Genomic DNA, 22,973 nt, shown 5'->3' with positions numbered 1-22,973 from the left:
TGCCAGAGGTGACCACCTTGGCTTTTGTCAAGAGAGTTGTAAGTAGGGTGCAAGATTGCCTACAGCCACATCACCCTGAATATGCTCGATCTTGTCTGATCTCGGATGCTAAGCAGGGTCGGGCCTGGTTAGCACCTGGATGGGAGACCGCCTGGGAATACCAGGTGCCGTAGGCTATTTTCCATTATGTTGTTGGCTTTGGCGACCTGCTGTATTTTTCCTCTCGATTGCCTGAGGTGACCACCTTGGCTTTTGTCAAGAGAGTTGTAAGTAGGGTGCAAGATCGCCTACGGCCACATCACCCTGAATGCGCTCGATCTCGTCTGATCTCGGATGCTAAGCAGGGTTGGGCCTGGTTAGTACCTGGATGGGAGACCGCCTGGGAATACCAGGTGCCGTAGGCTTTTTTCCATTATGTTGTTGGCTTTGGCGACCTGCTGTATTTTTCCTCTCGATTGCCCGAGGTGACCACCTTGGCTTTTGTCAAGAGAGTTGTAAGTAGGGTGCAAGGTCGCCTACGGTCACATCACAATGAATGCGCTCGATCTCGTCTGATCTCGGATGCTAAGCAGGGTCGGGTGTGGTTAGTACCTGGATGGGAGACCGCCTGGGAATACCAGGTGCCGTAGGCTTTTTTCCATTATGTTGTTGGCGTTGGCGACCTGCTGTATTTTTCCTCTCTATTGCCCGAGGTGACCACCTTGGCTTTTGTCAAGAGAGTTGTAAGTAGGGTGCAAGATCGCCTATGGCCACATCACCCTAAATGCGCTTGATCTCGTCTGATCTCGGATGCTAAGCAGGGTCGGGCCAGGTTAGTACCTGGATGGGAGACCGCCTGGGAATACCAGGTGCCGTAGGCTTTTTTCCATTATGTTGTTGGCTTTGGCGACCTGCTGTATTTTTCCTCTCGATTGCCCGAGGTGACCACCTTGGCTTTTGTCAAGAGAGTTGAAAGTAGGGTGCAAGATCGCCTACGGCCACATCACCCTGATTGCGCTCGATCTTGTCTGATCTCGGATGCTAAGCAGGGTCGGGGCTGGTTAGTACCTGGATGGGAGACCGCCCGGGAATGCCATGTGCCGTAGGCTTTTTTCCATTATGATGTTGGCTTTGGCGACCTGCTGTATTTTTCCTCTCGATTTCCCGAGGTGACCACCTTGGCTTTTGTCAAGAGAGTTGTATGTACGGTGCAAGATTGCCTACGGCCACATCACCCTGGATGCGCTCGATCTCGTCTGATCTCGGATGCTAAGCAGGGTCGGACCTGGTTAGTACCTGGATGGGAGACCGCCTGGGAATACCAGGTGCCGTAGGCTTTTTTCCATTATGTTGTTGGCTTTGGCGACCTGCTGTATTTTTCCTCTCATTTGCCCGAGGTGACCACCTTGGCTTTTGTCAAGAGAGTTGTAAGTAGGGTGCAAGAATGCCTACGGCCACATCACCCTGAATGCGCTCGATCTCGTCTGATCTCGGATGCTAAGCAGGGTCGGGCCTGGTTAGTACCTGGATGGGAGACCGCCTGGGAATACCAGGTGCCGTAGGCTTTTTTCCATTATGTTGTTGGCTTTGGCGACCTGCTGTATTTTTCCTCTCGATTGCCCGAGGTGACCACCTTGGCTTTTGTCAAGAGAGTTGTAAGTAGGGTGCAAGGTCGCCTACGGTCACATCACCCTGAATGCGCTCGATCTCGTCTGATCTCGGATGCTAAGCAGGGTCGGTTGTGGTTAGTACCTGGATGGGGGACCGCCTGGGAATACCAGGTGCCGTAGGCTTTTTTCCATTATGTTGTTGACGTTGGCGACCTGCTGTATTTTTCCTCTCTATTGCCCGAGGTGACCACCTTGGCTTTTGTCAAGAGAGTTGTAAGTAGGGTACAAGATCACCTAGGGCCACATCACCCTGAATGCGCACGATCTCATCTGATCTCGGATGCTAAGCAGGGTCGGGTGTGGTTAGTACCTGGATGGGAGACCGCCTGGGAATACCAGGTGCCGGAGGCTTTTTTCCATTATGTTGTTGGCTTTGGCGACCTGCTGTATTTTTCCTCTCGATTGCTCGAGGTGACCACCTTGGCTTTTGTCAAGAGAGTTGTAAGTAGGGTGCAAGATAGCCTACAGCCACATCACCCTGAATGCGCTCAATCTCGTCTGATCTCGGATGCTAAGCAGGGTCGGGCCAGGTTAGTACCTGGATGGGAGACCGCCTGGGAATACCAGGTGCCGTAGGCTTTTTTCCATTATGTTGTTGGCTTTGGCGACCTGCTGTATTTTTCCTCTCGATTGCCCGAGGTGACCACCTTGGCTTTTGTCAAGAGAGTTGTAAGTAGGGTGCAAGATCGCCTATGGCCACATCACCCTGGATGCGCTCGATCTCGTCTGATCTCGGATGCTAAGCAGGGTTGGGCCTGGTTAGTACCTGGATGGGAGACCGCCTGGGAATACCAGGTGCCGTAGGCTTTTTTCCATTATGTTGTTGGCTTTGGCGACCTGCTGTATTTTTCCTCTCCATTGCCCGAGGTGACCACCTTGGCTTTTGTCAAGAGAGTTGTAAGTAGGGTGCAAGATCGCCTACGGCAACATCATCCTGAATGTGCTCGATCTCGTCTGATCTCAGATGCTAATCAGGGTCGCGCCTGGTTAGTACCCGGATGGGAGCCCGCTTGGGAATACCAGGTGCCGTAGGCTTTTTTCCATTATGTTGTTGGCTTTGGCGACCTGCTGTATTTTTCCTCTCGATTGCCCGAGGTGACCACCTTGGCTTTTGTCAAGAGAGTTGTAAGTAGGGTGCAAGATCGCCTACGGCCACATCACCCTGAATGCGCTCTATCTCGTCTGATCTCGGATGCTAAGCAGGGTTGGGCCTGGTTAGTACCTGGATGGGAGACCGCCTGGGAATACCAGGTGCCGTCGGCTTTTTTCCATTATGTTGTTGGCTTTGGCGACCTGCTGTGTTTTTCCTCTCGATTGCCCGAGGTGACCACCTTGGCTTTTGTCAAGAGAGTTGTAAGTAGGGTGCAAGGTCGCCTACGGTCACATCACCCTGAATGCGCTCGATCTCGTCTGATCTCGGATGCTAAGCAGGGTCGTGCCTGGTTAGTACCTGGATGGGAGACCGCCTGGGAATACCAGGTGCCATAGGCTTTTTTCCATTATGTTGTTGGCTTTGGCGACCTGCTGTATTTTTCCTCTCTATTGCCCGAGGTGACCACCTTGGCTTTTGTCAAGAGAGTTGTAAGTAGGGTACAAGATCGCCTACGGCCACATCACCCTGAATGCGCTCGATCTCGTCTGATCTCGGATGCTAAGCAGGGTCGGGTGTGGTTAGTACCTGGATGGGAGACCGCCTGGGAATACCAGGTGCCGTAGGCTTTTTTCCATTATGTTGTTGGCTTTGGTGACCTGCTGTATTTTTCCTCTCGATTGCCCGAGGTGACCACCTTGGCTTTTGTCAAGAGAGTTGTAAGTAGGGTGCAAGATCGCCTACGGCAACATCATCCTGAATGTGCTCGATCTCGTCTGATCTCAGATGCTAATCAGGGTCGCGCCTGGTTAGTACCCGGATGGGAGACCGCCTGGGAATACCAGGTGCCGTAGGCTTTTTTCCATTATGTTGTTGGCTTTGGCGACCTGCTGTATTTTTCCTCTCGATTGACCGAGGTGACCACCTTGGCTTTTGTCAAGAGAGTTGTAAGTAGGGTGCAAGATCGCCTACGGCCACATCACCCTGAATGCGCTCGATCTCGTCTGATCTCGGATGCTAAGCAGGGTCGGACCTGGTTAGTACCTGGATGGGAGACCGCCTGGGAATTCCAGGTGCTGTAGGCTTTTTTCCATTATGTTGTTGGCTTTGGCGACCTGCTGTATTTTTCCTCTCGATTGCCCGAGGTGACCACCTTGGCTTTTGTCAAGAGAGTTGTATGTAGGGTGCCAGATCGCCTACGGCCACATCACCCTGGATGCGCTCGATCTCGTCTGATCTCGGATGCTAAGCAGGGTCGGGCCTGGTTAGTACCTGGATGGGAGACCGCCTGGGAATACCAGGTGCCGTAGGCTTTTTTCCATTATGTTGTTGGCTTTGGCGACCTGCTGTATTTTTCCTCTCCATTGCACGAGGTGACCACCTTGGCTTTTGTCAAGAGAGTTGTAAGTAGGGTGAAAGATTGCCTACGGCCACATCACCCTGAATGCGCTCGATCTCGTCTGATCTCGGATGCTAAGCAGGGTCGGGCCTGGTTAGTACCTGGATGGGAGACCGCCTGGGAATACCAGGTGCCGTAGGCTTTTTTCCATTATGTTGTTGGCTTTGGCGACCTGCTGTATTTTTCCTCTCCATTGCCCGAGGTGACCACCTTGGCTTTTGTCAAGAGAGTTGTAAGTAGGGTGCAAGATCGCCTATGGCCACATCACCCTGAATGCGCTCGATCTCGTCTGATCTCGGATGCTAAGCAGGGTCGCGCCTGGTTAGTACCTAGATGGGAGACCGCCTGGGAATACCAGGTGCTGTAGGCTTTTTTCCCATTATGTTGTTGGCTTTGGCGACCTGCTGTATTTTTCCTCTCGATTGCCCGAGGTGACCACCTTGGCTTTTGTCAAGAGAGTTGTAAGTAGGGTGCAAGATCGCCTACGGCCACATCACCCTAAATGCGCTCGATCTCGTCTGATCTCGGATGCTAAGCAGGGTCGGGCCTGGTTAGTACCTGGATGGGAGACCACCTGGGAATACCAGGTGCCGTAGGAATTTTTCCATTATGTTGTTGGCTTTGGCGACCTGCTGTATTTTTCCTCTCGATTGCCCGAGGTGACCACCTTGGCTTTTGTCAAGAGAGTTGTAAGTAGGGTGCAAGATCGCCTATGGCCACATCACCCTGAATGCGCTCGATCTCGTCTGATCTCGGATGCTAAGCAGGGTCGTGCCTGGTTAGTACCTAGATGGGAGACCGCCTGGCAATACCAGGTGCTGTAGGCTTTTTTCCCATTATGTTGTTGGCTTTGGCGACCTGCTATATTTTTCCTCACGATTGCCTGAGGTGACCACCTTGGCTTTTGTCAAGAGAGTTGTAAGTAGGGTGCAAGATCGTCTATGGCCACATCACCCTGAATGCGCTCAATCTCGTCTGATCTCGGATGCTAAGCAGGGTCGGGTGTGGTTAGTACCTGGATGGGAGACCGCCTGGGAATACCAGGTGCCGTAGGCTTTTTTCCATTATGTTGTTGGCTTTGGCGACCTGCTGTATTTTTCCTCTCGATTTCCCGAGGTGACCACCTTGGCTTTTGTCAAGAGAGTTGTAAGTAGGGTGCAAGATCGTCTACGGCAACATCATCCTGAATGTGCTCGATCTCGTCTGATCTCAGATGCTAATCAGGGTCGCGCCTGGTTAGTACCCGGATGGGAGACCGCCTGGGAATACCAGGTGCCGTAGGCTTTTTTCCATTATGTTGTTGGCTTTGGCGACCTGCTGTATTTTTCCTCTCGATTGCCCGAGGTGACCACCTTGGCTTTTGTCAAGAGAGTTGTAAGTAGGGTGCAAGATCGCCTATGGCCACATCACCCTAAATGCGCTTGATCTCGTCTGATCTCGGATGCTAAGCAGGGTCGTGCCTGGTTAGTACCTGGATGGGAAACCGCCTGAGAATACCAGGTGCCGTAGGCTTTTTTCCATTATGTTGTTGGCTTTGGCGACCTGCTGTATTTTTCCTCTCGATTGCCCGAGGTGACCACCTTGGCTTTTGTCAAGAGAGTTGTAAGTAGGGTGCAAGATAGCCTACAGCCACATCACCCTGAATGCGCTCGATCTCGTCTGATCTTGGATGCTAAGCAGGGTCGGGCCAGGTTAGTACATGGATGGGAGACCGCCTGGGAATACCAGGTGCCGAAGGCTTTTTTCCATTATGTTGTTGGCTTTGGCGACCTGCTGTATTTTTCCTCTCGATTGCCCGAGGTGACCACCTTGGCTTTTGTCAAGAGAGTTGTGTAAGTAGGGTGCAAGATCGCCTACGGCAACATCATCCTGAATGTGCTCGATCTCGTCTGATCTCAGATGCTAATCAGGGTCGCACCTGGTTAGTACCCGGATGGGAGACCGCCTGGGAATACCAGGTGCCGTAGGCTTTTTTCCATTATGTTGTTGGCTTTGGCGACCTGCTGTATTTTTCCTCTTGATTGCCCGAGGTGACCACCTTGGCTTTTGTCAAGAAAGTTGTAAGTAGGGTGCAAGATTGCCTACGGCCACATCACCCTGAATGCGCTCGATCTCGTCTGATCTCGGATGCTAAGCAGGGTCGGGCCTGGTTAGTACCTGGATGGGAGACCGCCCGGGAATGCCAGGTGCCGTAGGCTTTTTTCCATTATGATGTTGGCTTTGGCGACCTGCTGTATTTTTCCTCTCGATTGCACGAGGTGACCACCTTGGCTTTTGTCAAGAGAGTTGTATGTAGGGTGCCAGATCGCCTACGGCCACATCACCCTGGATGCGCTCGATCTCGTCTGATCTCGGATGCTAAGCAGGGTCGGACCTGGTTAGTACCTGGATGGGAAACTGCCTGGGAATACCAGGTGCCGTAGGCTTTTTTCCATTATGTTGTTGGCTTTGGCGACCTGCTGTATTTTTCCTCTCGTTTGCCCGAGGTGACCACCTTGGCTTTTGTCAAGAGAGTTGTAAGTAGCGTGCAAGATTGCCTACGGCCACATCACCCTGAATGCACTCGATATCGTCTGATCTCGGATGCTAAGCAGGGTCGGGCCTGGTTAGTACCTGGATGGGAGACCGCCTGGGAATACCAGGTGCCGTAGGCTTTTTTCCATTATGTTGTTGGCTTTGGCGACCTGCTGTATTTTTCCTCTCGTTTTCCCGAGGTGACCACCTTGGCTTTTGTCAAGAGAGTTGTAAGTAGGGTGCAAGATCGCCTACGGCCACATCACCCTGAATGCGCTCGATCTCATCTGATCTCGGATGCTAAGCAGGGTCGGGCCTGGTTAGTACCTGGATGGGAGACCGCCTGGGAATACCAGGTGCCGTAGGCTTTTTTCCATTATGTTGTTGGCTTTGGCGACCTGCTGTATTTTTCCTCTCGATTCCCCGAGGTGACCACCTTGGCTTTTGTCAAGAGAGTTGTAAGTAGGGTGCAAGATCGCCTACAGCCTCATCACCCTGAATGCGCTCGATCTCATCTGATCCTGGATGCTAAGCATGGTCGGGCCAGGTTAGTACCTGGATGGGAGACCGCCTGGGAATACCAGGTGCCGTAGGCTTTTTTCCATTATGTTGTTGGCTTTGGCGACCTGCTGTATTTTTCCTCTCAATTGCCCGAGGTGACCACCTTGGCTTTTGTCAAGAGAGTTGTAAGTAGGGTGCAAGATCGCCTACGGCCACATCACCCTGCATGCGCTTGATCTCGTCTGATCTCGGATGCTAAGCAGGGTCGGGCCTGGTTAGTACCTGGATGGGAGACCGCCCGGAAATGCCAGGTGCCTTAGGCTTTTTTCCATTATGATGTTGGCTTTGGCGACCTGCTGTATTTTTCCTCTCGATTTCCCGTGGTGACCACCTTGGCTTTTGTCAAGAGAGTTGTATGTAGGGTGCCAGATCGCCTACGGCCACATCACCCTGGATGCGCTCGATCTCGTCTGATCTCGGATGCTAAGCAGGGTCGGACCTGGTTAGTACCTGGATGGGAGACCGCCTGGGAATACCAGGTGCCGTAGGCTTTTTTCCATTATGTTGTTGGCTTTGGCGACCTGCTGTATTTTTCCTCTCGTTTGCCCGAGGTGACCACCTTGGCTTTTGTCAAGAGAGTTGTAAGTAGGGTGCAAGATTGCCTACGGCCACATCACCCTGAATGCACTCGAGCTCGTCTGATCTCGGATGCTAAGCAGGGTCGGGCCTGGTTAGTACCTGGATGGGAGACCGCCTGGGAATACCAGGTGCCGTAGGCTTTTTTCCATTATGTTGTTGGCTTTGGCGACCTGCTGTATTTTTCCTCTCGATTCCCCGAGGTGACCACCTTGGCTTTTGTCAAGAGAGTTGTAAGTAGGGTGCAAGATCGCCTACGGCCACATCACCCTGAATGCGCTCGATCTCGTCTGATCTCGGATGCTAAACAGAGTCGGGCCTGGTTAGTACCTGGATGGGAGACCGCCTGGGAATACCAGGTGCCGTAGGCTTTTTTCCATTATGTTGTTGGCTTTGGCGACCTGCTGTATTTTTCCTCTCGATTCCCCGAGGTGACCACCTTGGCTTTTGTCAAGAGAGTTGTAAGTAGGGTGCAAGATCGCCTACGGCCACATCACCCTGAATGCGCTTGATCTCGTCTGATCTCGGATGCTAAGCAGGGTCGGGCCTGGTTAGTACCTGGATGGGAGACCGCCCGGAAATGCCAGGTGCCTTAGGCTTTTTTCCATTATGATGTTGGCTTTGGCGACCTGCTGTATTTTTCCTCTCGATTTCCCGTGGTGACCACCTTGGCTTTTGTCAAGAGAGTTGTATGTAGGGTGCCAGATCGCCTACGGCCACATCACCCTGGATGCGCTCGATCTCGTCTGATCTCGGATGCTAAGCAGGGTCGGACCTGGTTAGTACCTGGATGGGAGACCGCCTGGGAATACCAGGTGCCGTAGGCTTTTTTCCATTATGTTGTTGGCTTTGGCGACCTGCTGTATTTTTCCTCTCGTTTGCCCGAGGTGACCACCTTGGCTTTTGTCAAGAGAGTTGTAAGTAGGGTGCAAGATTGCCTACGGCCACATCACCCTGAATGCACTCGAGCTCGTCTGATCTCGGATGCTAAGCAGGGTCGGGCCTGGTTAGTACCTGGATGGGAGACCGCCTGGGAATACCAGGTGCCGTAGGCTTTTTTCCATTATGTTGTTGGCTTTGGCGACCTGCTGTATTTTTCCTCTCGATTCCCCGAGGTGACCACCTTGGCTTTTGTCAAGAGAGTTGTAAGTAGGGTGCAAGATCGCCTACGGCCACATCACCCTGAATGCGCTCGATCTCGTCTGATCTCGGATGCTAAACAGAGTCGGGCCTGGTTAGTACCTGGATGGGAGACCGCCTGGGAATACCAGGTGCCGTAGGCTTTTTTCCATTATGTTGTTGGCTTTGGCGACCTGCTGTATTTTTCCTCTCGATTCCCCGAGGTGACCACCTTGGCTTTTGTCAAGAGAGTTGTAAGTAGGGTGCAAGATCGCCTAGGGCCACATCACCCTGAATGCGCACGATCTCATCTGATCTCGGATGCTAAGCAAGGTCGGGCCTGGTTAGTACCTGGATGGCAGACCGCCTGGGAATACCAGGTGCCGTAGGCTTTTTTCCATTATGTTGTTGGCTTTGGCGACCTGCTGTATTTTTCCTCTCGATTGCCAGAGGTGACCACCTTGGCTTTTGTCAAGAGAGTTGTAAGTAGGATGCAAGATCGCCTAGGGCCACATCACCCTGAATGCGCACGATCTCATCTGATCTCGGATGCTAAGCAGGGTCGGCCCTGGTTAGTACCTGGATGGGAGACCGCCTGGGAATACCAGGTGCCGTAGGCTTCTTTCCATTATGTTGTTGGCTTTGGCGACCTGCTGTATTTTTCCTCTCGATTGCCCGAGGTGACCACCTTGGCTTTTGTCAAGAGAGTTGTAAGTAGGGTGCAAGATCGCCTACGGCCACATCACCCTGAATGCGCTCGATCTTGTCTGATCTCGGATGCTAAGCAGGGTCGGGCCTGGTTAGTACCTGGATGGGAGACCGCCTGGGAATACCTGGTGCCGTAGGCTTTTTTCCATTATGTTGTTGGCTTTGGCGACCTGCTGTATTTTTCCTCTCCATTGCCCGAGGTGACCACCTTGGCTTTTGTCAAGAGAGTTGTAAGTAGGGTGCAAGATCGGCTACGGCCACATCACCCTGAATGCGCTCGATCTCGTCTGATCTCGGATGCTAAGCAGGGTCGGGCCTGGTTAGTACCTGGATGGGAGACCGCCTGGGAACCCCAGGTGCCGTAGGCTTTTTTCCATTATGTTGTTGGCTTTGGCGACCTGCTGTATTTTTCCTCTCGATTGCCCAAGGTGACCACCTTGGCTTTTGTCAAGAGAGTTGTAAGTAGGGTGCAAGATCGCCTACGGCCACATCACCCTGAATGCGCTCGATCTCGGATGCTAAGCAGGGTCGGGCCTGGTTAGTATCTGGAAGGGAGACCGCCTGGGAATACCAGGTGTTGTAAGCTTTTTTCCATTATGTTGTTGGCTTTGGCGACCTGCTGTATTTTTCCTCTCGATTGCCCGAGGTGACCACCTTGGCTTTTGTCAAGAGAGTTGTACGTAGGGTGCAAGATCGCCTATGGCCACATCACCCTGAATGCGCTCGATCTCGTCTGATCTCGGATGCTAAGCAGGGTCGCGCCTGGTTAGTACCTAGATGGGAGACCGCCTGGGAATACCAGGTGCTGTAGGCTTTTTTCCCATTATGTTGTTGGCTTTGGCGACCTGCTGTATTTTTCCTCTCGATTGCCCGAGGTGACCACCTTGGCTTTTGTCAAGAGAGTTGTAAGTAGGGTTCAAGATCGCCTACGGCCACATCACCCTGAATGCGCTCGATCTCGTCTGATCTCGGATGCTAAGCAGGGTCGGGCCTGGTTAGTACCTGGATGGGAGACCACCTGGGAATACCAGGTGACCTAGGCATTTTTCCATTATGTTGTTGGCTTTGGCGACCTGCTGTATTTTTCCTCTCGATGGCCCGAGGTGACCACCTTGTCTTTTGTCAAGAGAGTTGTAAGTAGGGTACAAGATCGCCTACGGCCGCATCACCCTGAATGCGCACGATCTCGTCTGATCTCGGATGCTAAGCAGGGTCGGGCCTGGTTAGTACCTGAATGGGAGACCGCCTGGGAATACCAGGTGCCGTAGGCTTTTTTCCATTATGTTGTTGGCTTTGGCGACCTGCTGTATTTTTCCTCTCGATTGCCCGAGGTGACCACCTTGGCTTTTGTCAAGAGAGTTGTAAGTAGGGTGCAAGATCACCTATGGCCACATCACCCTGAATGCGCTCGATCTCGGATGCTAAGCAGGGTCGGGCCTGGTTAGTATCTGGAAGGGAGACCGCCTGGCAATACCAGGTGCCGTAGGCTTTTTTCCATTATGTTGTTGGCTTTGGCGACCTGCTGTATTTTTCCTCTCGATTGCCCGAGGTGACCACCTTGGCTTTTGTCAAGAGAGTTGTAAGTAGGGTGCATGATCGCCTATGGCCACATCACCCTGAATGCGCTCGATCTCGTCTGATCTCGGATGCTAAGCAGGGTCGTGCCTGGTTAGTACCTAGATGGGAGATCGCCTGGGAATACCAGGTGCTGTAGGCTTTTTTCCCATTATGTTGTTGGCTTTGGCGACCTGCTATATTTTTCCTCTCGATTGCCCGAGGTGACCACCTTGGCTTTTGTCAAGAGAGTTGGAAGTAGGGTGCAAGATTGCCTACGGCTACATCACCCTGAATGCGCTCGATCTCGTCTGATCTCGGATGCTAAGCAGGGTTGGGCCTGGTTAGTACCTGGATGGGAGACCGCCTGGGAATACCAGGTGCCGTAGGCTTTTTTCCATTATGTTGTTGGCTTTGGCGACCTGCTGTATTTTTCCTCTCGATTGCCCGAGGTGACCACCTTGGCTTTTGTCAAGAGAGTTGTAAGTAGGGTGCAAGGTCGCCTACGGTCACATCACCCTGAATGCGCTCGATCTCGTCTGATCTCGGATGCTAAGCAGGGTCGGGCCTGGTTAGTACCTGGATGGGAGACCGCCTGGGAATATCAGGTGCCGTAGGCTTTTTTCCATTATGTTGTTGGCGTTGGCGACCTGCTGTATTTTTCCTCTCTATTGCCCGAGGTGACCACCTTGGCTTTTGTCAAGAGAGTTGTAAGTAGGGTACAAGATCGCCTAGGGTCACAGCACCCTGAATGCGCACGATCTCATCTGATCTCGGATGCTAAGCAGGGTCGGGCCTGGTTAGTACCTGGATGGGAGACCGCCTGGGAATACCAGGTGCCGTAGGCTTTTTTCCATTATGTTGTTGGCTTTGGCGACCTGCTGTATTTTTCCTCTCGATTGCCAGAGGTGACCACCTTGGCTTTTGTCAAGAGAGTTGTAAGTAGGGTGCAAGATCGCCTATGGCGACATCACCCTGAATGCGCTCGATCTCGTCTGATCTCGGATGCTAAGCAGGGTCGCGCCTGGTTAGTACCTAGATGGGAGACCGCCTGGGAATACCAGGTGCTGTAGGCTTTTTTCCCATTATGTTGTTGGTTTTGGCGACCTGCTGTATTTTTCCTCTCCATTGCCCGAGGTGACCACCTTGGCTTTTGTCAAGAGAGTTGTAAGTAGGGTGCAAGATCGGCTACGGCCACATCACCCTGAATGCGCTCGATCTCGTCTGATCTCGGATGCTAAGCAGGGTCGGGCCTGGTTAGTACCTGGATGGGAGACCGCCTGGGAACCCCAGGTGCCGTAGGCTTTTTTCCATTATGTTGTTGGCTTTGGCGACCTGCTGTATTTTTCCTCTCAATTGCCCAAGGTGACCACCTTGGCTTTTGTCAAGAGAGTTGTAAGTAGGGTGCAAGATCGCCTACGGCCACATCACCCTGAATGCGCTCGATCTCGGATGCTAAGCAGGGTCGGGCCTGGTTAGTATCTGGAAGGGAGACCGCCTGGGAATACCAGGTGTTGTAAGCTTTTTTCCATTATGTTGTTGGCTTTGGCGACCTGCTGTATTTTTCCTCTCGATTGCCCGAGGTGACCACCTTGGCTTTTGTCAAGAGAGTTGTACGTAGGGTGTAAGATCGCCTATGGCCACATCACCCTGAATGCGCTCGATCTCGTCTGATCTCGGATGCTAAGCAGGGTCGCGCCTGGTTAGTACCTAGATGGGAGACCGCCTGGGAATACCAGGTGCTGTAGGCTTTTTTCCCATTATGTTGTTGGCTTTGGCGACCTGTTGTATTTTTCCTCTCGATGGCCCGAGGTGACCACCTTGTCTTTTGTCAAGAGAGTTGTAAGTAGGGTACAAGATCGCCTACGGCCACATCACCCTGAATGCGCACGATCTCGTCTGATCTCGGATGCTAAGCAGGGTCGCGCCTGGTTAGTACCTGGATGGGAGACCACCTGGGAATACCAGGTGACCTAGGCATTTTTCCATTATGTTGTTGGCTTTGGCGACCTGCTGTATTTTTCCTCTCGATGGCCCGAGGTGACCACCTTGTCTTTTGTCAAGAGAGTTGTAAGTAGGGTACAAGATCGCCTACGGCCACATCACCCTGAATGCGCACGATCTCGTCTGATCTCGGATGCTAAGCAGGGTCGTGCCTGGTTAGTACCTGAATGGGAGACCGCCTGGGAATACCAGGTGCCATAGGCTTTTTTCCATTATGTTGTTGGCTTTGGCGACCTGCTGTATTTTTCCTCTCGATTGCCCGAGGTGACCACCTTGGCTTTTGTCAAGAGAGTTGTAAGTAGGGTGCAAGATCGCCTATGGCCACATCACCCTGAATGCGCTCGATCTCGGATGCTAAGCAGGGTTGGGCCTGGTTAGTATCTGGAAGGGAGACCGCCTGGCAATACCAGGTGCCGTAGGCTTTTTTCCATTATGTTGTTGGCTTTGGCGACCTGCTGTATTTTTCCTCTTGATTGCCCGAGGTGACCACCTTGGCTTTTGTCAAGAGAGTTGTAAGTAGGGTGCATGATCGCCTATGGCCACATCACCCTGAATGCGCTCGATCTCGTCTGATCTCGGATGCTAAGCAGGGTCGCGACTGGTTAGTACCTAGATGGGAGACCGCCTGGGAATACCAGGTGCTCTAGGCTTTTTTCCCATTATGTTGTTGGCGTTGGCGACCTGCTGTATTTTTCCTCTCTATTGCCCGAGGTGACCACCTTGGCTTTTGTCAAGAGAGTTGTAAGTAGGGTGCATGATCGCCTATGGCCACATCACCCTGAATGCGCTCGATCTCGTCTGATCTCGGATGCTAAGCAGGGTTGGGCCTGGTTAGTACCTGGATGGGAGACCGCCTGGGAATACCAGGTGCCGTAGGCTTTTTTCCATTATGTTGTTGGCTTTGGCGACCTGCTGTATTTTTCCTCTCGATTGCCCGAGGTGACCACCTTGGCTTTTGTCAAGAGAGTTGTAAGTAGGGTGCAAGGTCGCCTACGGTCACATCACCCTGAATGCGCACGATCTCATCTGATCTCGGATGCTAAGCAGGGTCGGGCCTGGTTAGTACCTGGATGGGAGACCGCCTGGGAATATCAGGTGCCGTAGGCTTTTTTCCATTATGTTGTTGGCGTTGGCGACCTGCTGTATTTTTCCTCTCTATTGCCCGAGGTGACCACCTTGGCTTTTGTCAAGAGAGTTGTAAGTAGGGTGCAAGATCGCCTAGGGCCACATCACCCTGAATGCGCACGATCTCATCTGATCTCGGATGCTAAGCAGGGTCGGGCCTGGTTAGTACCTGGATGGGAGACCGCCTGGAAATACCAGGTGCCGTAGGCTTTTTTCCATTATGTTGTTGGCTTTGGCGACCTGCTGTATTTTTCCTCTCGATTGCCAGAGGTGACCACCTTGGCTTTTGTCAAGAGAGTTGTAAGTAGGGGGCAAGATCGCCTACGGCCACATCACCCTGAATGCGTTCGATCTCGTCTGATCTCGGATGCTAAGCAGGGTCGGGTGTGGTTAGTACCTGGATGGGAGACCGCCTGGCAATACCAGGTGCCGTAGGCTTTTTTCCATTATGTTGTTGGCTTTGGCGACCTGCTTTATTTTTCCTCTCGATTGCCCGAGGTGACCACCTTGGCTTTTGTCAAGAAAGTTGTAAGTAGGGTGCAAGATCGCCTATGGCCACATCACCCTGAATGCGCTCGATCTCGTCTGATCTCGGATGCTAAGCAGGGTCGCGCCTGGTTAGTACCTAGATGGGAGACCGCCTGGGAATACCAGGTGCTGTAGGCTTTTTTCCCATTATGTTGTTGGTTTTGGCGACCTGCTATATTTTTCCTCTCGATTGCCCGAGGTGACCACCTTGGCTTTTGTCAAGAGAGTTGGAAGTAGGGTGCAAGATGGCCTACGGCCACATCACCCTGAATGCGCTCGATCTCGTTTGATCTCGGATGCTAAGCAGGGTTGGGCCTGGTTAGTACCTTGATGGGAGACCGCCTGGGAATACCAGGTGCCGTAGGCTTTTTTCCATTATGTTGTTGGCTTTGGCGACCTGCTGTATTTTTCCTCTCGATTGCCCGAGGTGACCACCTTGGCTTTTGTCAAGAGAGTTGTAAGTAGGGTGCAAGGTCGCCTACGGTCACATCACCCTGAATGCGCTCGATCTCGTCTGATCTCGGATGCTAAGCAGAGTCGGGCCTGGTTAGTACCTGGATGGGAGACCGCCTGGGAATACCAGGTGCCGTAGGCTTTTTTCCATTATGTTGTTGGCTTTGGCGACCTGCTGTATTTTTCCTCTCGATTGCCAGAGGTGACCACCTTGGCTTTTGTCAAAAGAGTTGTAAGTAGGGTGCAAGATCGCTTACGGCCACATCACCCTGAATGCGTTCGATCTCGTCTGATCTCGGATGCTAAGCAGGGTCGGGTGTGGTTAGTACCTGGATGGGGGACCGCCTGGGAATACCAGGTGCCGTAGGCTTTTTTCCATTATGTTGTTGGCTTTGGCGACCTGCTGTATTTTTCCTCTCGATTGCCTGAGGTGACCACCTTGGCTTTTGTCAAGAGAGTTGTAAGTAGGGTGCAAGATCGCCTACGGCCACATCACCCTGAATGCGCTCGATCTCGTCTGATCTCGGATGCTAAACAGAGTCGGGCCTGGTTAGTACCTGGATGGGAGACCGCCTGGGAATACCAGGTGCCGTAGGCTTTTTTCCATTATGTTGTTGGCTTTGGCGACCTGCTGTATTTTTCCTCTCGATTCCCCGAGGTGACCACCTTGGCTTTTGTCAAGAGAGTTGTAAGTAGGGTGCAAGATCGCCTACGGCCACATCACCCTGAATGCGCTTGATCTCGTCTGATCTCGGATGCTAAGCAGGGTCGGGCCTGGTTAGTACCTGGATGGGAGACCGCCCGGAAATGCCAGGTGCCTTAGGCTTTTTTCCATTATGATGTTGGCTTTGGCGACCTGCTGTATTTTTCCTCTCGATTTCCCGTGGTGACCACCTTGGCTTTTGTCAAGAGAGTTGTATGTAGGGTGCCAGATCGCCTACGGCCACATCACCCTGGATGCGCTCGATCTCGTCTGATCTCGGATGCTAAGCAGGGTCGGACCTGGTTAGTACCTGGATGGGAGACCGCCTGGGAATACCAGGTGCCGTAGGCTTTTTTCCATTATGTTGTTGGCTTTGGCGACCTGCTGTATTTTTCCTCTCGTTTGCCCGAGGTGACCACCTTGGCTTTTGTCAAGAGAGTTGTAAGTAGGGTGCAAGATTGCCTACGGCCACATCACCCTGAATGCACTCGAGCTCGTCTGATCTCGGATGCTAAGCAGGGTCGGGCCTGGTTAGTACCTGGATGGGAGACCGCCTGGGAATACCAGGTGCCGTAGGCTTTTTTCCATTATGTTGTTGGCTTTGGCGACCTGCTGTATTTTTCCTCTCGATTCCCCGAGGTGACCACCTTGGCTTTTGTCAAGAGAGTTGTAAGTAGGGTGCAAGATCGCCTACGGCCACATCACCCTGAATGCGCTCGATCTCGTCTGATCTCGGATGCTAAACAGAGTCGGGCCTGGTTAGTACCTGGATGGGAGACCGCCTGGGAATACCAGGTGCCGTAGGCTTTTTTCCATTATGTTGTTGGCTTTGGCGACCTGCTGTATTTTTCCTCTCGATTCCCCGAGGTGACCACCTTGGCTTTTGTCAAGAGAGTTGTAAGTAGGGTGCAAGATCGCCTAGGGCCACATCACCCTGAATGCGCACGATCTCATCTGATCTCGGATGCTAAGCAAGGTCGGGCCTGGTTAGTACCTGGATGGCAGACCGCCTGGGAATACCAGGTGCCGTAGGCTTTTTTCCATTATGTTGTTGGCTTTGGCGACCTGCTGTATTTTTCCTCTCGATTGCCAGAGGTGACCACCTTGGCTTTTGTCAAGAGAGTTGTAAGTAGGATGCAAGATCGCCTAGGGCCACATCACCCTGAATGCGCACGATCTCATCTGATCTCGGATGCTAAGCAGGGTCGGCCCTGGTTAGTACCTGGATGGGAGACCGCCTGGGAATACCAGGTGCCGTAGGCTTCTTTCCATTATGTTGTTGGCTTTGGCGACCTGCTGTATTTTTCCTCTCGATTGCCCGAGGTGACCACCTTGGCTTTTGTCAAGAGAGTTGTAAGTAGGGTGCAAGATCGCCTACGGCCACATCACCCTGAATGCGCTCGATCTTGTCTGATCTCGGATGCTAAGCAGGGTCGGGCCTGGTTAGTACCTGGATGGGAGACCGCCTGGGAATACCTGGTGCCGTAGGCTTTTTTCCATTATGTTGTTGGCTTTGGCGACCTGCTGTATTTTTCCTCTCCATTGCCCGAGGTGACCACCTTGGCTTTTGTCAAGAGAGTTGTAAGTAGGGTGCAAGATCGGCTACGGCCACATCACCCTGAATGCGCTCGATCTCGTCTGATCTCGGATGCTAAGCAGGGTCGGGCCTGGTTAGTACCTGGATGGGAGACCGCCTGGGAACCCCAGGTGCCGTAGGCTTTTTTCCATTATGTTGTTGGCTTTGGCGACCTGCTGTATTTTTCCTCTCGATTGCCCAAGGTGACCACCTTGGCTTTTGTCAAGAGAGTTGTAAGTAGGGTGCAAGATCGCCTACGGCCACATCACCCTGAATGCGCTCGATCTCGGATGCTAAGCAGGGTCGGGCCTGGTTAGTATCTGGAAGGGAGACCGCCTGGGAATACCAGGTGTTGTAAGCTTTTTTCCATTATGTTGTTGGCTTTGGCGACCTGCTGTATTTTTCCTCTCGATTGCCCGAGGTGACCACCTTGGCTTTTGTCAAGAGAGTTGTACGTAGGGTGCAAGATCGCCTATGGCCACATCACCCTGAATGCGCTCGATCTCGTCTGATCTCGGATGCTAAGCAGGGTCGCGCCTGGTTAGTACCTAGATGGGAGACCGCCTGGGAATACCAGGTGCTGTAGGCTTTTTTCCCATTATGTTGTTGGCTTTGGCGACCTGCTGTATTTTTCCTCTCGATTGCCCGAGGTGACCACCTTGGCTTTTGTCAAGAGAGTTGTAAGTAGGGTTCAAGATCGCCTACGGCCACATCACCCTGAATGCGCTCGATCTCGTCTGATCTCGGATGCTAAGCAGGGTCGGGCCTGGTTAGTACCTGGATGGGAGACCACCTGGGAATACCAGGTGACCTAGGCATTTTTCCATTATGTTGTTGGCTTTGGCGACCTGCTGTATTTTTCCTCTCGATGGCCCGAGGTGACCACCTTGTCTTTTGTCAAGAGAGTTGTAAGTAGGGTACAAGATCGCCTACGGCCGCATCACCCTGAATGCGCACGATCTCGTCTGATCTCGGATGCTAAGCAGGGTCGGGCCTGGTTAGTACCTGAATGGGAGACCGCCTGGGAATACCAGGTGCCGTAGGCTTTTTTCCATTATGTTGTTGGCTTTGGCGACCTGCTGTATTTTTCCTCTCGATTGCCCGAGGTGACCACCTTGGCTTTTGTCAAGAGAGTTGTAAGTAGGGTGCAAGATCACCTATGGCCACATCACCCTGAATGCGCTCGATCTCGGATGCTAAGCAGGGTCGGGCCTGGTTAGTATCTGGAAGGGAGACCGCCTGGCAATACCAGGTGCCGTAGGCTTTTTTCCATTATGTTGTTGGCTTTGGCGACCTGCTGTATTTTTCCTCTCGATTGCCCGAGGTGACCACCTTGGCTTTTGTCAAGAGAGTTGTAAGTAGGGTGCATGATCGCCTATGGCCACATCACCCTGAATGCGCTCGATCTCGTCTGATCTCGGATGCTAAGCAGGGTCGTGCCTGGTTAGTACCTAGATGGGAGATCGCCTGGGAATACCAGGTGCTGTAGGCTTTTTTCCCATTATGTTGTTGGCTTTGGCGACCTGCTATATTTTTCCTCTCGATTGCCCGAGGTGACCACCTTGGCTTTTGTCAAGAGAGTTGGAAGTAGGGTGCAAGATTGCCTACGGCTACATCACCCTGAATGCGCTCGATCTCGTCTGATCTCGGATGCTAAGCAGGGTTGGGCCTGGTTAGTACCTGGATGGGAGACCGCCTGGGAATACCAGGTGCCGTAGGCTTTTTTCCATTATGTTGTTGGCTTTGGCGACCTGCTGTATTTTTCCTCTCGATTGCCCGAGGTGACCACCTTGGCTTTTGTCAAGAGAGTTGTAAGTAGGGTGCAAGGTCGCCTACGGTCACATCACCCTGAATGCGCTCGATCTCGTCTGATCTCGGATGCTAAGCAGGGTCGGGCCTGGTTAGTACCTGGATGGGAGACCGCCTGGGAATATCAGGTGCCGTAGGCTTTTTTCCATTATGTTGTTGGCGTTGGCGACCTGCTGTATTTTTCCTCTCTATTGCCCGAGGTGACCACCTTGGCTTTTGTCAAGAGAGTTGTAAGTAGGGTACAAGATCGCCTAGGGTCACAGCACCCTGAATGCGCACGATCTCATCTGATCTCGGATGCTAAGCAGGGTCGGGCCTGGTTAGTACCTGGATGGGAGACCGCCTGGGAATACCAGGTGCCGTAGGCTTTTTTCCATTATGTTGTTGGCTTTGGCGACCTGCTGTATTTTTCCTCTCGATTGCCAGAGGTGACCACCTTGGCTTTTGTCAAGAGAGTTGTAAGTAGGGTGCAAGATCGCCTATGGCGACATCACCCTGAATGCGCTCGATCTCGTCTGATCTCGGATGCTAAGCAGGGTCGCGCCTGGTTAGTACCTAGATGGGAGACCGCCTGGGAATACCAGGTGCTGTAGGCTTTTTTCCCATTATGTTGTTGGTTTTGGCGACCTGCTGTATTTTTCCTCTCCATTGCCCGAGGTGACCACCTTGGCTTTTGTCAAGAGAGTTGTAAGTAGGGTGCAAGATCGGCTACGGCCACATCACCCTGAATGCGCTCGATCTCGTCTGATCTCGGATGCTAAGCAGGGTCGGGCCTGGTTAGTACCTGGATGGGAGACCGCCTGGGAACCCCAGGTGCCGTAGGCTTTTTTCCATTATGTTGTTGGCTTTGGCGACCTGCTGTATTTTTCCTCTCAATTGCCCAAGGTGACCACCTTGGCTTTTGTCAAGAGAGTTGTAAGTAGGGTGCAAGATCGCCTACGGCCACATCACCCTGAATGCGCTCGATCTCGGATGCTAAGCAGGGTCGGGCCTGGTTAGTATCTGGAAGGGAGACCGCCTGGGAATACCAGGTGTTGTAAGCTTTTTTCCATTATGTTGTTGGCTTTGGCGACCTGCTGTATTTTTCCTCTCGATTGCCCGAGGTGACCACCTTGGCTTTTGTCAAGAGAGTTGTACGTAGGGTGTAAGATCGCCTATGGCCACATCACCCTGAATGCGCTCGATCTCGTCTGATCTCGGATGCTAAGCAGGGTCGCGCCTGGTTAGTACCTAGATGGGAGACCGCCTGGGAATACCAGGTGCTGTAGGCTTTTTTCCCATTATGTTGTTGGCTTTGGCGACCTGTTGTATTTTTCCTCTCGATGGCCCGAGGTGACCACCTTGTCTTTTGTCAAGAGAGTTGTAAGTAGGGTACAAGATCGCCTACGGCCACATCACCCTGAATGCGCACGATCTCGTCTGATCTCGGATGCTAAGCAGGGTCGCGCCTGGTTAGTACCTGGATGGGAGACCACCTGGGAATACCAGGTGACCTAGGCATTTTTCCATTATGTTGTTGGCTTTGGCGACCTGCTGTATTTTTCCTCTCGATGGCCCGAGGTGACCACCTTGTCTTTTGTCAAGAGAGTTGTAAGTAGGGTACAAGATCGCCTACGGCCACATCACCCTGAATGCGCACGATCTCGTCTGATCTCGGATGCTAAGCAGGGTCGTGCCTGGTTAGTACCTGAATGGGAGACCGCCTGGGAATACCAGGTGCCATAGGCTTTTTTCCATTATGTTGTTGGCTTTGGCGACCTGCTGTATTTTTCCTCTCGATTGCCCGAGGTGACCACCTTGGCTTTTGTCAAGAGAGTTGTAAGTAGGGTGCAAGATCGCCTATGGCCACATCACCCTGAATGCGCTCGATCTCGGATGCTAAGCAGGGTTGGGCCTGGTTAGTATCTGGAAGGGAGACCGCCTGGCAATACCAGGTGCCGTAGGCTTTTTTCCATTATGTTGTTGGCTTTGGCGACCTGCTGTATTTTTCCTCTTGATTGCCCGAGGTGACCACCTTGGCTTTTGTCAAGAGAGTTGTAAGTAGGGTGCATGATCGCCTATGGCCACATCACCCTGAATGCGCTCGATCTCGTCTGATCTCGGATGCTAAGCAGGGTCGCGACTGGTTAGTACCTAGATGGGAGACCGCCTGGGAATACCAGGTGCTCTAGGCTTTTTTCCCATTATGTTGTTGGCTTTGGCGACCTGCTATATTTTTCCTCTCGATTGCCCGAGGTGACCACCTTGGCTTTTGTCAAGAGAGTTGGAAGTAGGGTGCAAGATTGCCTACGGCTACATCACCCTGAATGCGCTCGATCTCGTCTGATCTCGGATGCTAAGCAGGGTCGGGCCTGGTTAGTACCTGGATGGGAGACCGCCTGGGAATATCAGGTGCCGTAGGCATTTTTCCATTATGTTGTTTGCGTTGGCGACCTGCTGTATTTTTCCTCTCTATTGCCCGAGGTGACCACCTTGGCTTTTGTCAAGAGAGTTGTAAGTAGGGTGCATGATCGCCTATGGCCACATCACCCTGAATGCGCTCGATCTCGTCTGATCTCGGATGCTAAGCAGGGTTGGGCCTGGTTAGTACCTGGATGGGAGACCGCCTGGGAATACCAGGTGCCGTAGGCTTTTTTCCATTATGTTGTTGGCTTTGGCGACCTGCTGTATTTTTCCTCTCGATTGCCCGAGGTGACCACCTTGGCTTTTGTCAAGAGAGTTGTAAGTAGGGTGCAAGGTCGCCTACGGTCACATCACCCTGAATGCGCACGATCTCATCTGATCTCGGATGCTAAGCAGGGTCGGGCCTGGTTAGTACCTGGATGGGAGACCGCCTGGGAATATCAGGTGCCGTAGGCTTTTTTCCATTATGTTGTTGGCGTTGGCGACCTGCTGTATTTTTCCTCTCTATTGCCCGAGGTGACCACCTTGGCTTTTGTCAAGAGAGTTGTAAGTAGGGTGCAAGATCGCCTAGGGCCACATCACCCTGAATGCGCACGATCTCATCTGATCTCGGATGCTAAGCAGGGTCGGGCCTGGTTAGTACCTGGATGGGAGACCGCCTGGAAATACCAGGTGCCGTAGGCTTTTTTCCATTATGTTGTTGGCTTTGGCGACCTGCTGTATATTTCCTCTCGATTGCCAGAGGTGACCACCTTGGCTTTTGTCAAGAGAGTTGTAAGTAGGGGGCAAGATCGCCTACGGCCACATCACCCTGAATGCGTTCGATCTCGTCTGATCTCGGATGCTAAGCAGGGTCGGGTGTGGTTAGTACCTGGATGGGAGACCGCCTGGCAATACCAGGTGCCGTAGGCTTTTTTCCATTATGTTGTTGGCTTTGGCGACCTGCTTTATTTTTCCTCTCGATTGCCCGAGGTGACCACCTTGGCTTTTGTCAAGAAAGTTGTAAGTAGGGTGCAAGATCGCCTATGGCCACATCACCCTGAATGCGCTCGATCTCGTCTGATCTCGGATGCTAAGCAGGGTCGCGCCTGGTTAGTACCTAGATGGGAGACCGCCTGGGAATACCAGGTGCTGTAGGCTTTTTTCCCATTATGTTGTTGGTTTTGGCGACCTGCTATATTTTTCCTCTCGATTGCCCGAGG

The 22,973-nt window shown here is 52.4% G+C and overlaps 65 non-coding genes and 36 pseudogenes across 65 annotated transcripts; all 101 read left to right on the top strand.

The window, feature by feature from the left end:
• Positions 1–57: 57 nt before the first annotated feature.
• On the top strand, positions 58–176 carry LOC143946901 (5S ribosomal RNA; annotated as a pseudogene).
• Positions 177–285: 109 nt separating this feature from the next.
• LOC143948625 (5S ribosomal RNA) lies at positions 286–404 on the top strand. The gene has a single exon (XR_013265413.1). It is a non-coding gene; the product is annotated as a 5S ribosomal RNA (ribosomal RNA).
• Positions 405–513: 109 nt separating this feature from the next.
• On the top strand, positions 514–632 carry LOC143946809 (5S ribosomal RNA; annotated as a pseudogene).
• Positions 633–741: 109 nt separating this feature from the next.
• Positions 742–860, top strand: LOC143953275 (5S ribosomal RNA). Its single transcript, XR_013268372.1, has one exon. It is a non-coding gene; the product is annotated as a 5S ribosomal RNA (ribosomal RNA).
• A 109-nt stretch (positions 861–969) lies between these two features.
• Positions 970–1,088, top strand: LOC143947717 (5S ribosomal RNA; annotated as a pseudogene).
• A 109-nt stretch (positions 1,089–1,197) lies between these two features.
• Positions 1,198–1,316, top strand: LOC143950138 (5S ribosomal RNA). The gene has a single exon (XR_013265568.1). It is a non-coding gene; the product is annotated as a 5S ribosomal RNA (ribosomal RNA).
• Positions 1,317–1,425: 109 nt separating this feature from the next.
• On the top strand, positions 1,426–1,544 carry LOC143952680 (5S ribosomal RNA). Its single transcript, XR_013267833.1, has one exon. It is a non-coding gene; the product is annotated as a 5S ribosomal RNA (ribosomal RNA).
• Positions 1,545–1,653: 109 nt separating this feature from the next.
• Positions 1,654–1,772, top strand: LOC143945416 (5S ribosomal RNA; annotated as a pseudogene).
• Positions 1,773–1,881: 109 nt separating this feature from the next.
• LOC143947875 (5S ribosomal RNA) lies at positions 1,882–2,000 on the top strand (annotated as a pseudogene).
• A 109-nt stretch (positions 2,001–2,109) lies between these two features.
• On the top strand, positions 2,110–2,228 carry LOC143954583 (5S ribosomal RNA). The gene has a single exon (XR_013269561.1). It is a non-coding gene; the product is annotated as a 5S ribosomal RNA (ribosomal RNA).
• A 109-nt stretch (positions 2,229–2,337) lies between these two features.
• Positions 2,338–2,456, top strand: LOC143943737 (5S ribosomal RNA). Its single transcript, XR_013264962.1, has one exon. It is a non-coding gene; the product is annotated as a 5S ribosomal RNA (ribosomal RNA).
• Positions 2,457–2,565: 109 nt separating this feature from the next.
• On the top strand, positions 2,566–2,684 carry LOC143948063 (5S ribosomal RNA; annotated as a pseudogene).
• A 109-nt stretch (positions 2,685–2,793) lies between these two features.
• LOC143954347 (5S ribosomal RNA) lies at positions 2,794–2,912 on the top strand. Its single transcript, XR_013269347.1, has one exon. It is a non-coding gene; the product is annotated as a 5S ribosomal RNA (ribosomal RNA).
• Positions 2,913–3,021: 109 nt separating this feature from the next.
• Positions 3,022–3,140, top strand: LOC143952899 (5S ribosomal RNA). The gene has a single exon (XR_013268031.1). It is a non-coding gene; the product is annotated as a 5S ribosomal RNA (ribosomal RNA).
• Positions 3,141–3,249: 109 nt separating this feature from the next.
• On the top strand, positions 3,250–3,368 carry LOC143954114 (5S ribosomal RNA). Its single transcript, XR_013269134.1, has one exon. It is a non-coding gene; the product is annotated as a 5S ribosomal RNA (ribosomal RNA).
• Positions 3,369–3,477: 109 nt separating this feature from the next.
• LOC143947016 (5S ribosomal RNA) lies at positions 3,478–3,596 on the top strand (annotated as a pseudogene).
• Positions 3,597–3,705: 109 nt separating this feature from the next.
• LOC143950748 (5S ribosomal RNA) lies at positions 3,706–3,824 on the top strand. The gene has a single exon (XR_013266086.1). It is a non-coding gene; the product is annotated as a 5S ribosomal RNA (ribosomal RNA).
• Positions 3,825–3,933: 109 nt separating this feature from the next.
• On the top strand, positions 3,934–4,052 carry LOC143954603 (5S ribosomal RNA). Its single transcript, XR_013269579.1, has one exon. It is a non-coding gene; the product is annotated as a 5S ribosomal RNA (ribosomal RNA).
• Positions 4,053–4,161: 109 nt separating this feature from the next.
• On the top strand, positions 4,162–4,280 carry LOC143952668 (5S ribosomal RNA). The gene has a single exon (XR_013267822.1). It is a non-coding gene; the product is annotated as a 5S ribosomal RNA (ribosomal RNA).
• A 109-nt stretch (positions 4,281–4,389) lies between these two features.
• On the top strand, positions 4,390–4,508 carry LOC143952388 (5S ribosomal RNA). Its single transcript, XR_013267570.1, has one exon. It is a non-coding gene; the product is annotated as a 5S ribosomal RNA (ribosomal RNA).
• Positions 4,509–4,618: 110 nt separating this feature from the next.
• LOC143953600 (5S ribosomal RNA) lies at positions 4,619–4,737 on the top strand. Its single transcript, XR_013268667.1, has one exon. It is a non-coding gene; the product is annotated as a 5S ribosomal RNA (ribosomal RNA).
• A 109-nt stretch (positions 4,738–4,846) lies between these two features.
• LOC143944197 (5S ribosomal RNA) lies at positions 4,847–4,965 on the top strand (annotated as a pseudogene).
• Positions 4,966–5,075: 110 nt separating this feature from the next.
• LOC143946672 (5S ribosomal RNA) lies at positions 5,076–5,194 on the top strand (annotated as a pseudogene).
• A 109-nt stretch (positions 5,195–5,303) lies between these two features.
• Positions 5,304–5,422, top strand: LOC143947485 (5S ribosomal RNA; annotated as a pseudogene).
• Positions 5,423–5,531: 109 nt separating this feature from the next.
• On the top strand, positions 5,532–5,650 carry LOC143945758 (5S ribosomal RNA; annotated as a pseudogene).
• Positions 5,651–5,759: 109 nt separating this feature from the next.
• LOC143945946 (5S ribosomal RNA) lies at positions 5,760–5,878 on the top strand (annotated as a pseudogene).
• A 111-nt stretch (positions 5,879–5,989) lies between these two features.
• LOC143947720 (5S ribosomal RNA) lies at positions 5,990–6,108 on the top strand (annotated as a pseudogene).
• A 109-nt stretch (positions 6,109–6,217) lies between these two features.
• Positions 6,218–6,336, top strand: LOC143950652 (5S ribosomal RNA). Its single transcript, XR_013266000.1, has one exon. It is a non-coding gene; the product is annotated as a 5S ribosomal RNA (ribosomal RNA).
• Positions 6,337–6,445: 109 nt separating this feature from the next.
• LOC143953357 (5S ribosomal RNA) lies at positions 6,446–6,564 on the top strand. The gene has a single exon (XR_013268447.1). It is a non-coding gene; the product is annotated as a 5S ribosomal RNA (ribosomal RNA).
• Positions 6,565–6,673: 109 nt separating this feature from the next.
• Positions 6,674–6,792, top strand: LOC143951666 (5S ribosomal RNA). Its single transcript, XR_013266917.1, has one exon. It is a non-coding gene; the product is annotated as a 5S ribosomal RNA (ribosomal RNA).
• Positions 6,793–6,901: 109 nt separating this feature from the next.
• Positions 6,902–7,020, top strand: LOC143945188 (5S ribosomal RNA). The gene has a single exon (XR_013265095.1). It is a non-coding gene; the product is annotated as a 5S ribosomal RNA (ribosomal RNA).
• Positions 7,021–7,129: 109 nt separating this feature from the next.
• Positions 7,130–7,248, top strand: LOC143947156 (5S ribosomal RNA; annotated as a pseudogene).
• A 109-nt stretch (positions 7,249–7,357) lies between these two features.
• Positions 7,358–7,476, top strand: LOC143946553 (5S ribosomal RNA; annotated as a pseudogene).
• A 109-nt stretch (positions 7,477–7,585) lies between these two features.
• LOC143950137 (5S ribosomal RNA) lies at positions 7,586–7,704 on the top strand. Its single transcript, XR_013265567.1, has one exon. It is a non-coding gene; the product is annotated as a 5S ribosomal RNA (ribosomal RNA).
• Positions 7,705–7,813: 109 nt separating this feature from the next.
• Positions 7,814–7,932, top strand: LOC143950373 (5S ribosomal RNA). The gene has a single exon (XR_013265781.1). It is a non-coding gene; the product is annotated as a 5S ribosomal RNA (ribosomal RNA).
• Positions 7,933–8,041: 109 nt separating this feature from the next.
• LOC143952095 (5S ribosomal RNA) lies at positions 8,042–8,160 on the top strand. The gene has a single exon (XR_013267305.1). It is a non-coding gene; the product is annotated as a 5S ribosomal RNA (ribosomal RNA).
• Positions 8,161–8,269: 109 nt separating this feature from the next.
• Positions 8,270–8,388, top strand: LOC143945949 (5S ribosomal RNA; annotated as a pseudogene).
• A 109-nt stretch (positions 8,389–8,497) lies between these two features.
• On the top strand, positions 8,498–8,616 carry LOC143950136 (5S ribosomal RNA). The gene has a single exon (XR_013265566.1). It is a non-coding gene; the product is annotated as a 5S ribosomal RNA (ribosomal RNA).
• A 109-nt stretch (positions 8,617–8,725) lies between these two features.
• On the top strand, positions 8,726–8,844 carry LOC143950372 (5S ribosomal RNA). Its single transcript, XR_013265780.1, has one exon. It is a non-coding gene; the product is annotated as a 5S ribosomal RNA (ribosomal RNA).
• Positions 8,845–8,953: 109 nt separating this feature from the next.
• LOC143952094 (5S ribosomal RNA) lies at positions 8,954–9,072 on the top strand. The gene has a single exon (XR_013267304.1). It is a non-coding gene; the product is annotated as a 5S ribosomal RNA (ribosomal RNA).
• A 109-nt stretch (positions 9,073–9,181) lies between these two features.
• Positions 9,182–9,300, top strand: LOC143944525 (5S ribosomal RNA; annotated as a pseudogene).
• A 109-nt stretch (positions 9,301–9,409) lies between these two features.
• Positions 9,410–9,528, top strand: LOC143954492 (5S ribosomal RNA). The gene has a single exon (XR_013269479.1). It is a non-coding gene; the product is annotated as a 5S ribosomal RNA (ribosomal RNA).
• Positions 9,529–9,637: 109 nt separating this feature from the next.
• LOC143951235 (5S ribosomal RNA) lies at positions 9,638–9,756 on the top strand. The gene has a single exon (XR_013266526.1). It is a non-coding gene; the product is annotated as a 5S ribosomal RNA (ribosomal RNA).
• A 109-nt stretch (positions 9,757–9,865) lies between these two features.
• On the top strand, positions 9,866–9,984 carry LOC143951848 (5S ribosomal RNA). Its single transcript, XR_013267081.1, has one exon. It is a non-coding gene; the product is annotated as a 5S ribosomal RNA (ribosomal RNA).
• Positions 9,985–10,093: 109 nt separating this feature from the next.
• Positions 10,094–10,202, top strand: LOC143949416 (5S ribosomal RNA; annotated as a pseudogene).
• Positions 10,203–10,311: 109 nt separating this feature from the next.
• On the top strand, positions 10,312–10,430 carry LOC143952387 (5S ribosomal RNA). The gene has a single exon (XR_013267569.1). It is a non-coding gene; the product is annotated as a 5S ribosomal RNA (ribosomal RNA).
• A 110-nt stretch (positions 10,431–10,540) lies between these two features.
• LOC143943951 (5S ribosomal RNA) lies at positions 10,541–10,659 on the top strand (annotated as a pseudogene).
• Positions 10,660–10,768: 109 nt separating this feature from the next.
• On the top strand, positions 10,769–10,887 carry LOC143953061 (5S ribosomal RNA). Its single transcript, XR_013268178.1, has one exon. It is a non-coding gene; the product is annotated as a 5S ribosomal RNA (ribosomal RNA).
• A 109-nt stretch (positions 10,888–10,996) lies between these two features.
• LOC143949488 (5S ribosomal RNA) lies at positions 10,997–11,105 on the top strand (annotated as a pseudogene).
• Positions 11,106–11,214: 109 nt separating this feature from the next.
• On the top strand, positions 11,215–11,333 carry LOC143953852 (5S ribosomal RNA). The gene has a single exon (XR_013268896.1). It is a non-coding gene; the product is annotated as a 5S ribosomal RNA (ribosomal RNA).
• Positions 11,334–11,443: 110 nt separating this feature from the next.
• LOC143944081 (5S ribosomal RNA) lies at positions 11,444–11,562 on the top strand. The gene has a single exon (XR_013264994.1). It is a non-coding gene; the product is annotated as a 5S ribosomal RNA (ribosomal RNA).
• Positions 11,563–11,671: 109 nt separating this feature from the next.
• On the top strand, positions 11,672–11,790 carry LOC143950376 (5S ribosomal RNA). Its single transcript, XR_013265784.1, has one exon. It is a non-coding gene; the product is annotated as a 5S ribosomal RNA (ribosomal RNA).
• A 109-nt stretch (positions 11,791–11,899) lies between these two features.
• LOC143953743 (5S ribosomal RNA) lies at positions 11,900–12,018 on the top strand. Its single transcript, XR_013268797.1, has one exon. It is a non-coding gene; the product is annotated as a 5S ribosomal RNA (ribosomal RNA).
• A 109-nt stretch (positions 12,019–12,127) lies between these two features.
• LOC143953889 (5S ribosomal RNA) lies at positions 12,128–12,246 on the top strand. The gene has a single exon (XR_013268930.1). It is a non-coding gene; the product is annotated as a 5S ribosomal RNA (ribosomal RNA).
• Positions 12,247–12,356: 110 nt separating this feature from the next.
• On the top strand, positions 12,357–12,475 carry LOC143951846 (5S ribosomal RNA). The gene has a single exon (XR_013267080.1). It is a non-coding gene; the product is annotated as a 5S ribosomal RNA (ribosomal RNA).
• Positions 12,476–12,584: 109 nt separating this feature from the next.
• LOC143949414 (5S ribosomal RNA) lies at positions 12,585–12,693 on the top strand (annotated as a pseudogene).
• Positions 12,694–12,802: 109 nt separating this feature from the next.
• LOC143952386 (5S ribosomal RNA) lies at positions 12,803–12,921 on the top strand. The gene has a single exon (XR_013267568.1). It is a non-coding gene; the product is annotated as a 5S ribosomal RNA (ribosomal RNA).
• A 110-nt stretch (positions 12,922–13,031) lies between these two features.
• LOC143946174 (5S ribosomal RNA) lies at positions 13,032–13,150 on the top strand (annotated as a pseudogene).
• Positions 13,151–13,259: 109 nt separating this feature from the next.
• LOC143954731 (5S ribosomal RNA) lies at positions 13,260–13,378 on the top strand. The gene has a single exon (XR_013269692.1). It is a non-coding gene; the product is annotated as a 5S ribosomal RNA (ribosomal RNA).
• Positions 13,379–13,487: 109 nt separating this feature from the next.
• Positions 13,488–13,596, top strand: LOC143948808 (5S ribosomal RNA; annotated as a pseudogene).
• Positions 13,597–13,705: 109 nt separating this feature from the next.
• On the top strand, positions 13,706–13,824 carry LOC143946369 (5S ribosomal RNA; annotated as a pseudogene).
• A 110-nt stretch (positions 13,825–13,934) lies between these two features.
• Positions 13,935–14,053, top strand: LOC143943699 (5S ribosomal RNA). Its single transcript, XR_013264958.1, has one exon. It is a non-coding gene; the product is annotated as a 5S ribosomal RNA (ribosomal RNA).
• Positions 14,054–14,162: 109 nt separating this feature from the next.
• On the top strand, positions 14,163–14,281 carry LOC143950934 (5S ribosomal RNA). The gene has a single exon (XR_013266253.1). It is a non-coding gene; the product is annotated as a 5S ribosomal RNA (ribosomal RNA).
• Positions 14,282–14,390: 109 nt separating this feature from the next.
• LOC143954002 (5S ribosomal RNA) lies at positions 14,391–14,509 on the top strand. The gene has a single exon (XR_013269032.1). It is a non-coding gene; the product is annotated as a 5S ribosomal RNA (ribosomal RNA).
• Positions 14,510–14,618: 109 nt separating this feature from the next.
• LOC143947173 (5S ribosomal RNA) lies at positions 14,619–14,737 on the top strand (annotated as a pseudogene).
• Positions 14,738–14,846: 109 nt separating this feature from the next.
• On the top strand, positions 14,847–14,965 carry LOC143952385 (5S ribosomal RNA). The gene has a single exon (XR_013267567.1). It is a non-coding gene; the product is annotated as a 5S ribosomal RNA (ribosomal RNA).
• Positions 14,966–15,075: 110 nt separating this feature from the next.
• LOC143944547 (5S ribosomal RNA) lies at positions 15,076–15,194 on the top strand. The gene has a single exon (XR_013265037.1). It is a non-coding gene; the product is annotated as a 5S ribosomal RNA (ribosomal RNA).
• A 109-nt stretch (positions 15,195–15,303) lies between these two features.
• On the top strand, positions 15,304–15,422 carry LOC143951780 (5S ribosomal RNA). The gene has a single exon (XR_013267020.1). It is a non-coding gene; the product is annotated as a 5S ribosomal RNA (ribosomal RNA).
• Positions 15,423–15,531: 109 nt separating this feature from the next.
• On the top strand, positions 15,532–15,650 carry LOC143945512 (5S ribosomal RNA; annotated as a pseudogene).
• Positions 15,651–15,759: 109 nt separating this feature from the next.
• Positions 15,760–15,878, top strand: LOC143952093 (5S ribosomal RNA). The gene has a single exon (XR_013267303.1). It is a non-coding gene; the product is annotated as a 5S ribosomal RNA (ribosomal RNA).
• A 109-nt stretch (positions 15,879–15,987) lies between these two features.
• On the top strand, positions 15,988–16,106 carry LOC143945948 (5S ribosomal RNA; annotated as a pseudogene).
• Positions 16,107–16,215: 109 nt separating this feature from the next.
• Positions 16,216–16,334, top strand: LOC143950135 (5S ribosomal RNA). The gene has a single exon (XR_013265565.1). It is a non-coding gene; the product is annotated as a 5S ribosomal RNA (ribosomal RNA).
• A 109-nt stretch (positions 16,335–16,443) lies between these two features.
• On the top strand, positions 16,444–16,562 carry LOC143950371 (5S ribosomal RNA). Its single transcript, XR_013265779.1, has one exon. It is a non-coding gene; the product is annotated as a 5S ribosomal RNA (ribosomal RNA).
• Positions 16,563–16,671: 109 nt separating this feature from the next.
• Positions 16,672–16,790, top strand: LOC143952092 (5S ribosomal RNA). Its single transcript, XR_013267302.1, has one exon. It is a non-coding gene; the product is annotated as a 5S ribosomal RNA (ribosomal RNA).
• Positions 16,791–16,899: 109 nt separating this feature from the next.
• Positions 16,900–17,018, top strand: LOC143944524 (5S ribosomal RNA; annotated as a pseudogene).
• Positions 17,019–17,127: 109 nt separating this feature from the next.
• Positions 17,128–17,246, top strand: LOC143954491 (5S ribosomal RNA). The gene has a single exon (XR_013269478.1). It is a non-coding gene; the product is annotated as a 5S ribosomal RNA (ribosomal RNA).
• A 109-nt stretch (positions 17,247–17,355) lies between these two features.
• LOC143951234 (5S ribosomal RNA) lies at positions 17,356–17,474 on the top strand. Its single transcript, XR_013266525.1, has one exon. It is a non-coding gene; the product is annotated as a 5S ribosomal RNA (ribosomal RNA).
• A 109-nt stretch (positions 17,475–17,583) lies between these two features.
• On the top strand, positions 17,584–17,702 carry LOC143951845 (5S ribosomal RNA). The gene has a single exon (XR_013267079.1). It is a non-coding gene; the product is annotated as a 5S ribosomal RNA (ribosomal RNA).
• A 109-nt stretch (positions 17,703–17,811) lies between these two features.
• On the top strand, positions 17,812–17,920 carry LOC143949413 (5S ribosomal RNA; annotated as a pseudogene).
• Positions 17,921–18,029: 109 nt separating this feature from the next.
• LOC143952383 (5S ribosomal RNA) lies at positions 18,030–18,148 on the top strand. Its single transcript, XR_013267565.1, has one exon. It is a non-coding gene; the product is annotated as a 5S ribosomal RNA (ribosomal RNA).
• A 110-nt stretch (positions 18,149–18,258) lies between these two features.
• Positions 18,259–18,377, top strand: LOC143943949 (5S ribosomal RNA; annotated as a pseudogene).
• A 109-nt stretch (positions 18,378–18,486) lies between these two features.
• LOC143953059 (5S ribosomal RNA) lies at positions 18,487–18,605 on the top strand. Its single transcript, XR_013268176.1, has one exon. It is a non-coding gene; the product is annotated as a 5S ribosomal RNA (ribosomal RNA).
• Positions 18,606–18,714: 109 nt separating this feature from the next.
• LOC143949487 (5S ribosomal RNA) lies at positions 18,715–18,823 on the top strand (annotated as a pseudogene).
• Positions 18,824–18,932: 109 nt separating this feature from the next.
• LOC143953851 (5S ribosomal RNA) lies at positions 18,933–19,051 on the top strand. The gene has a single exon (XR_013268895.1). It is a non-coding gene; the product is annotated as a 5S ribosomal RNA (ribosomal RNA).
• Positions 19,052–19,161: 110 nt separating this feature from the next.
• On the top strand, positions 19,162–19,280 carry LOC143944069 (5S ribosomal RNA). Its single transcript, XR_013264993.1, has one exon. It is a non-coding gene; the product is annotated as a 5S ribosomal RNA (ribosomal RNA).
• Positions 19,281–19,389: 109 nt separating this feature from the next.
• Positions 19,390–19,508, top strand: LOC143950375 (5S ribosomal RNA). The gene has a single exon (XR_013265783.1). It is a non-coding gene; the product is annotated as a 5S ribosomal RNA (ribosomal RNA).
• A 109-nt stretch (positions 19,509–19,617) lies between these two features.
• LOC143953742 (5S ribosomal RNA) lies at positions 19,618–19,736 on the top strand. Its single transcript, XR_013268796.1, has one exon. It is a non-coding gene; the product is annotated as a 5S ribosomal RNA (ribosomal RNA).
• A 109-nt stretch (positions 19,737–19,845) lies between these two features.
• On the top strand, positions 19,846–19,964 carry LOC143953888 (5S ribosomal RNA). The gene has a single exon (XR_013268929.1). It is a non-coding gene; the product is annotated as a 5S ribosomal RNA (ribosomal RNA).
• A 110-nt stretch (positions 19,965–20,074) lies between these two features.
• On the top strand, positions 20,075–20,193 carry LOC143951844 (5S ribosomal RNA). The gene has a single exon (XR_013267078.1). It is a non-coding gene; the product is annotated as a 5S ribosomal RNA (ribosomal RNA).
• Positions 20,194–20,302: 109 nt separating this feature from the next.
• Positions 20,303–20,411, top strand: LOC143949412 (5S ribosomal RNA; annotated as a pseudogene).
• Positions 20,412–20,520: 109 nt separating this feature from the next.
• On the top strand, positions 20,521–20,639 carry LOC143952382 (5S ribosomal RNA). Its single transcript, XR_013267564.1, has one exon. It is a non-coding gene; the product is annotated as a 5S ribosomal RNA (ribosomal RNA).
• Positions 20,640–20,749: 110 nt separating this feature from the next.
• Positions 20,750–20,868, top strand: LOC143946173 (5S ribosomal RNA; annotated as a pseudogene).
• A 109-nt stretch (positions 20,869–20,977) lies between these two features.
• LOC143954730 (5S ribosomal RNA) lies at positions 20,978–21,096 on the top strand. Its single transcript, XR_013269691.1, has one exon. It is a non-coding gene; the product is annotated as a 5S ribosomal RNA (ribosomal RNA).
• A 109-nt stretch (positions 21,097–21,205) lies between these two features.
• Positions 21,206–21,314, top strand: LOC143948806 (5S ribosomal RNA; annotated as a pseudogene).
• A 109-nt stretch (positions 21,315–21,423) lies between these two features.
• LOC143946368 (5S ribosomal RNA) lies at positions 21,424–21,542 on the top strand (annotated as a pseudogene).
• Positions 21,543–21,652: 110 nt separating this feature from the next.
• Positions 21,653–21,771, top strand: LOC143951248 (5S ribosomal RNA). The gene has a single exon (XR_013266538.1). It is a non-coding gene; the product is annotated as a 5S ribosomal RNA (ribosomal RNA).
• Positions 21,772–21,880: 109 nt separating this feature from the next.
• LOC143943687 (5S ribosomal RNA) lies at positions 21,881–21,999 on the top strand. The gene has a single exon (XR_013264957.1). It is a non-coding gene; the product is annotated as a 5S ribosomal RNA (ribosomal RNA).
• Positions 22,000–22,108: 109 nt separating this feature from the next.
• LOC143950933 (5S ribosomal RNA) lies at positions 22,109–22,227 on the top strand. The gene has a single exon (XR_013266252.1). It is a non-coding gene; the product is annotated as a 5S ribosomal RNA (ribosomal RNA).
• Positions 22,228–22,336: 109 nt separating this feature from the next.
• Positions 22,337–22,455, top strand: LOC143954000 (5S ribosomal RNA). Its single transcript, XR_013269031.1, has one exon. It is a non-coding gene; the product is annotated as a 5S ribosomal RNA (ribosomal RNA).
• A 109-nt stretch (positions 22,456–22,564) lies between these two features.
• LOC143947172 (5S ribosomal RNA) lies at positions 22,565–22,683 on the top strand (annotated as a pseudogene).
• A 109-nt stretch (positions 22,684–22,792) lies between these two features.
• LOC143952381 (5S ribosomal RNA) lies at positions 22,793–22,911 on the top strand. Its single transcript, XR_013267563.1, has one exon. It is a non-coding gene; the product is annotated as a 5S ribosomal RNA (ribosomal RNA).
• The last annotated feature ends 62 nt before the right edge of the window (positions 22,912–22,973 follow it).

The sequence above is a fragment of the Lithobates pipiens genome, unplaced genomic scaffold, assembly GCF_037356315.1.
Source record: "Lithobates pipiens isolate NorthernLeopardFrog02 unplaced genomic scaffold, aLitPip1_a1.2 Scaffold_30, whole genome shotgun sequence".
Classification (NCBI taxonomy): Eukaryota; Metazoa; Chordata; class Amphibia; order Anura; family Ranidae; genus Lithobates; species Lithobates pipiens.
Note: the sequence above shows the minus strand (reverse complement) of the source record. Positions and strands in the feature narration are given on the sequence as shown.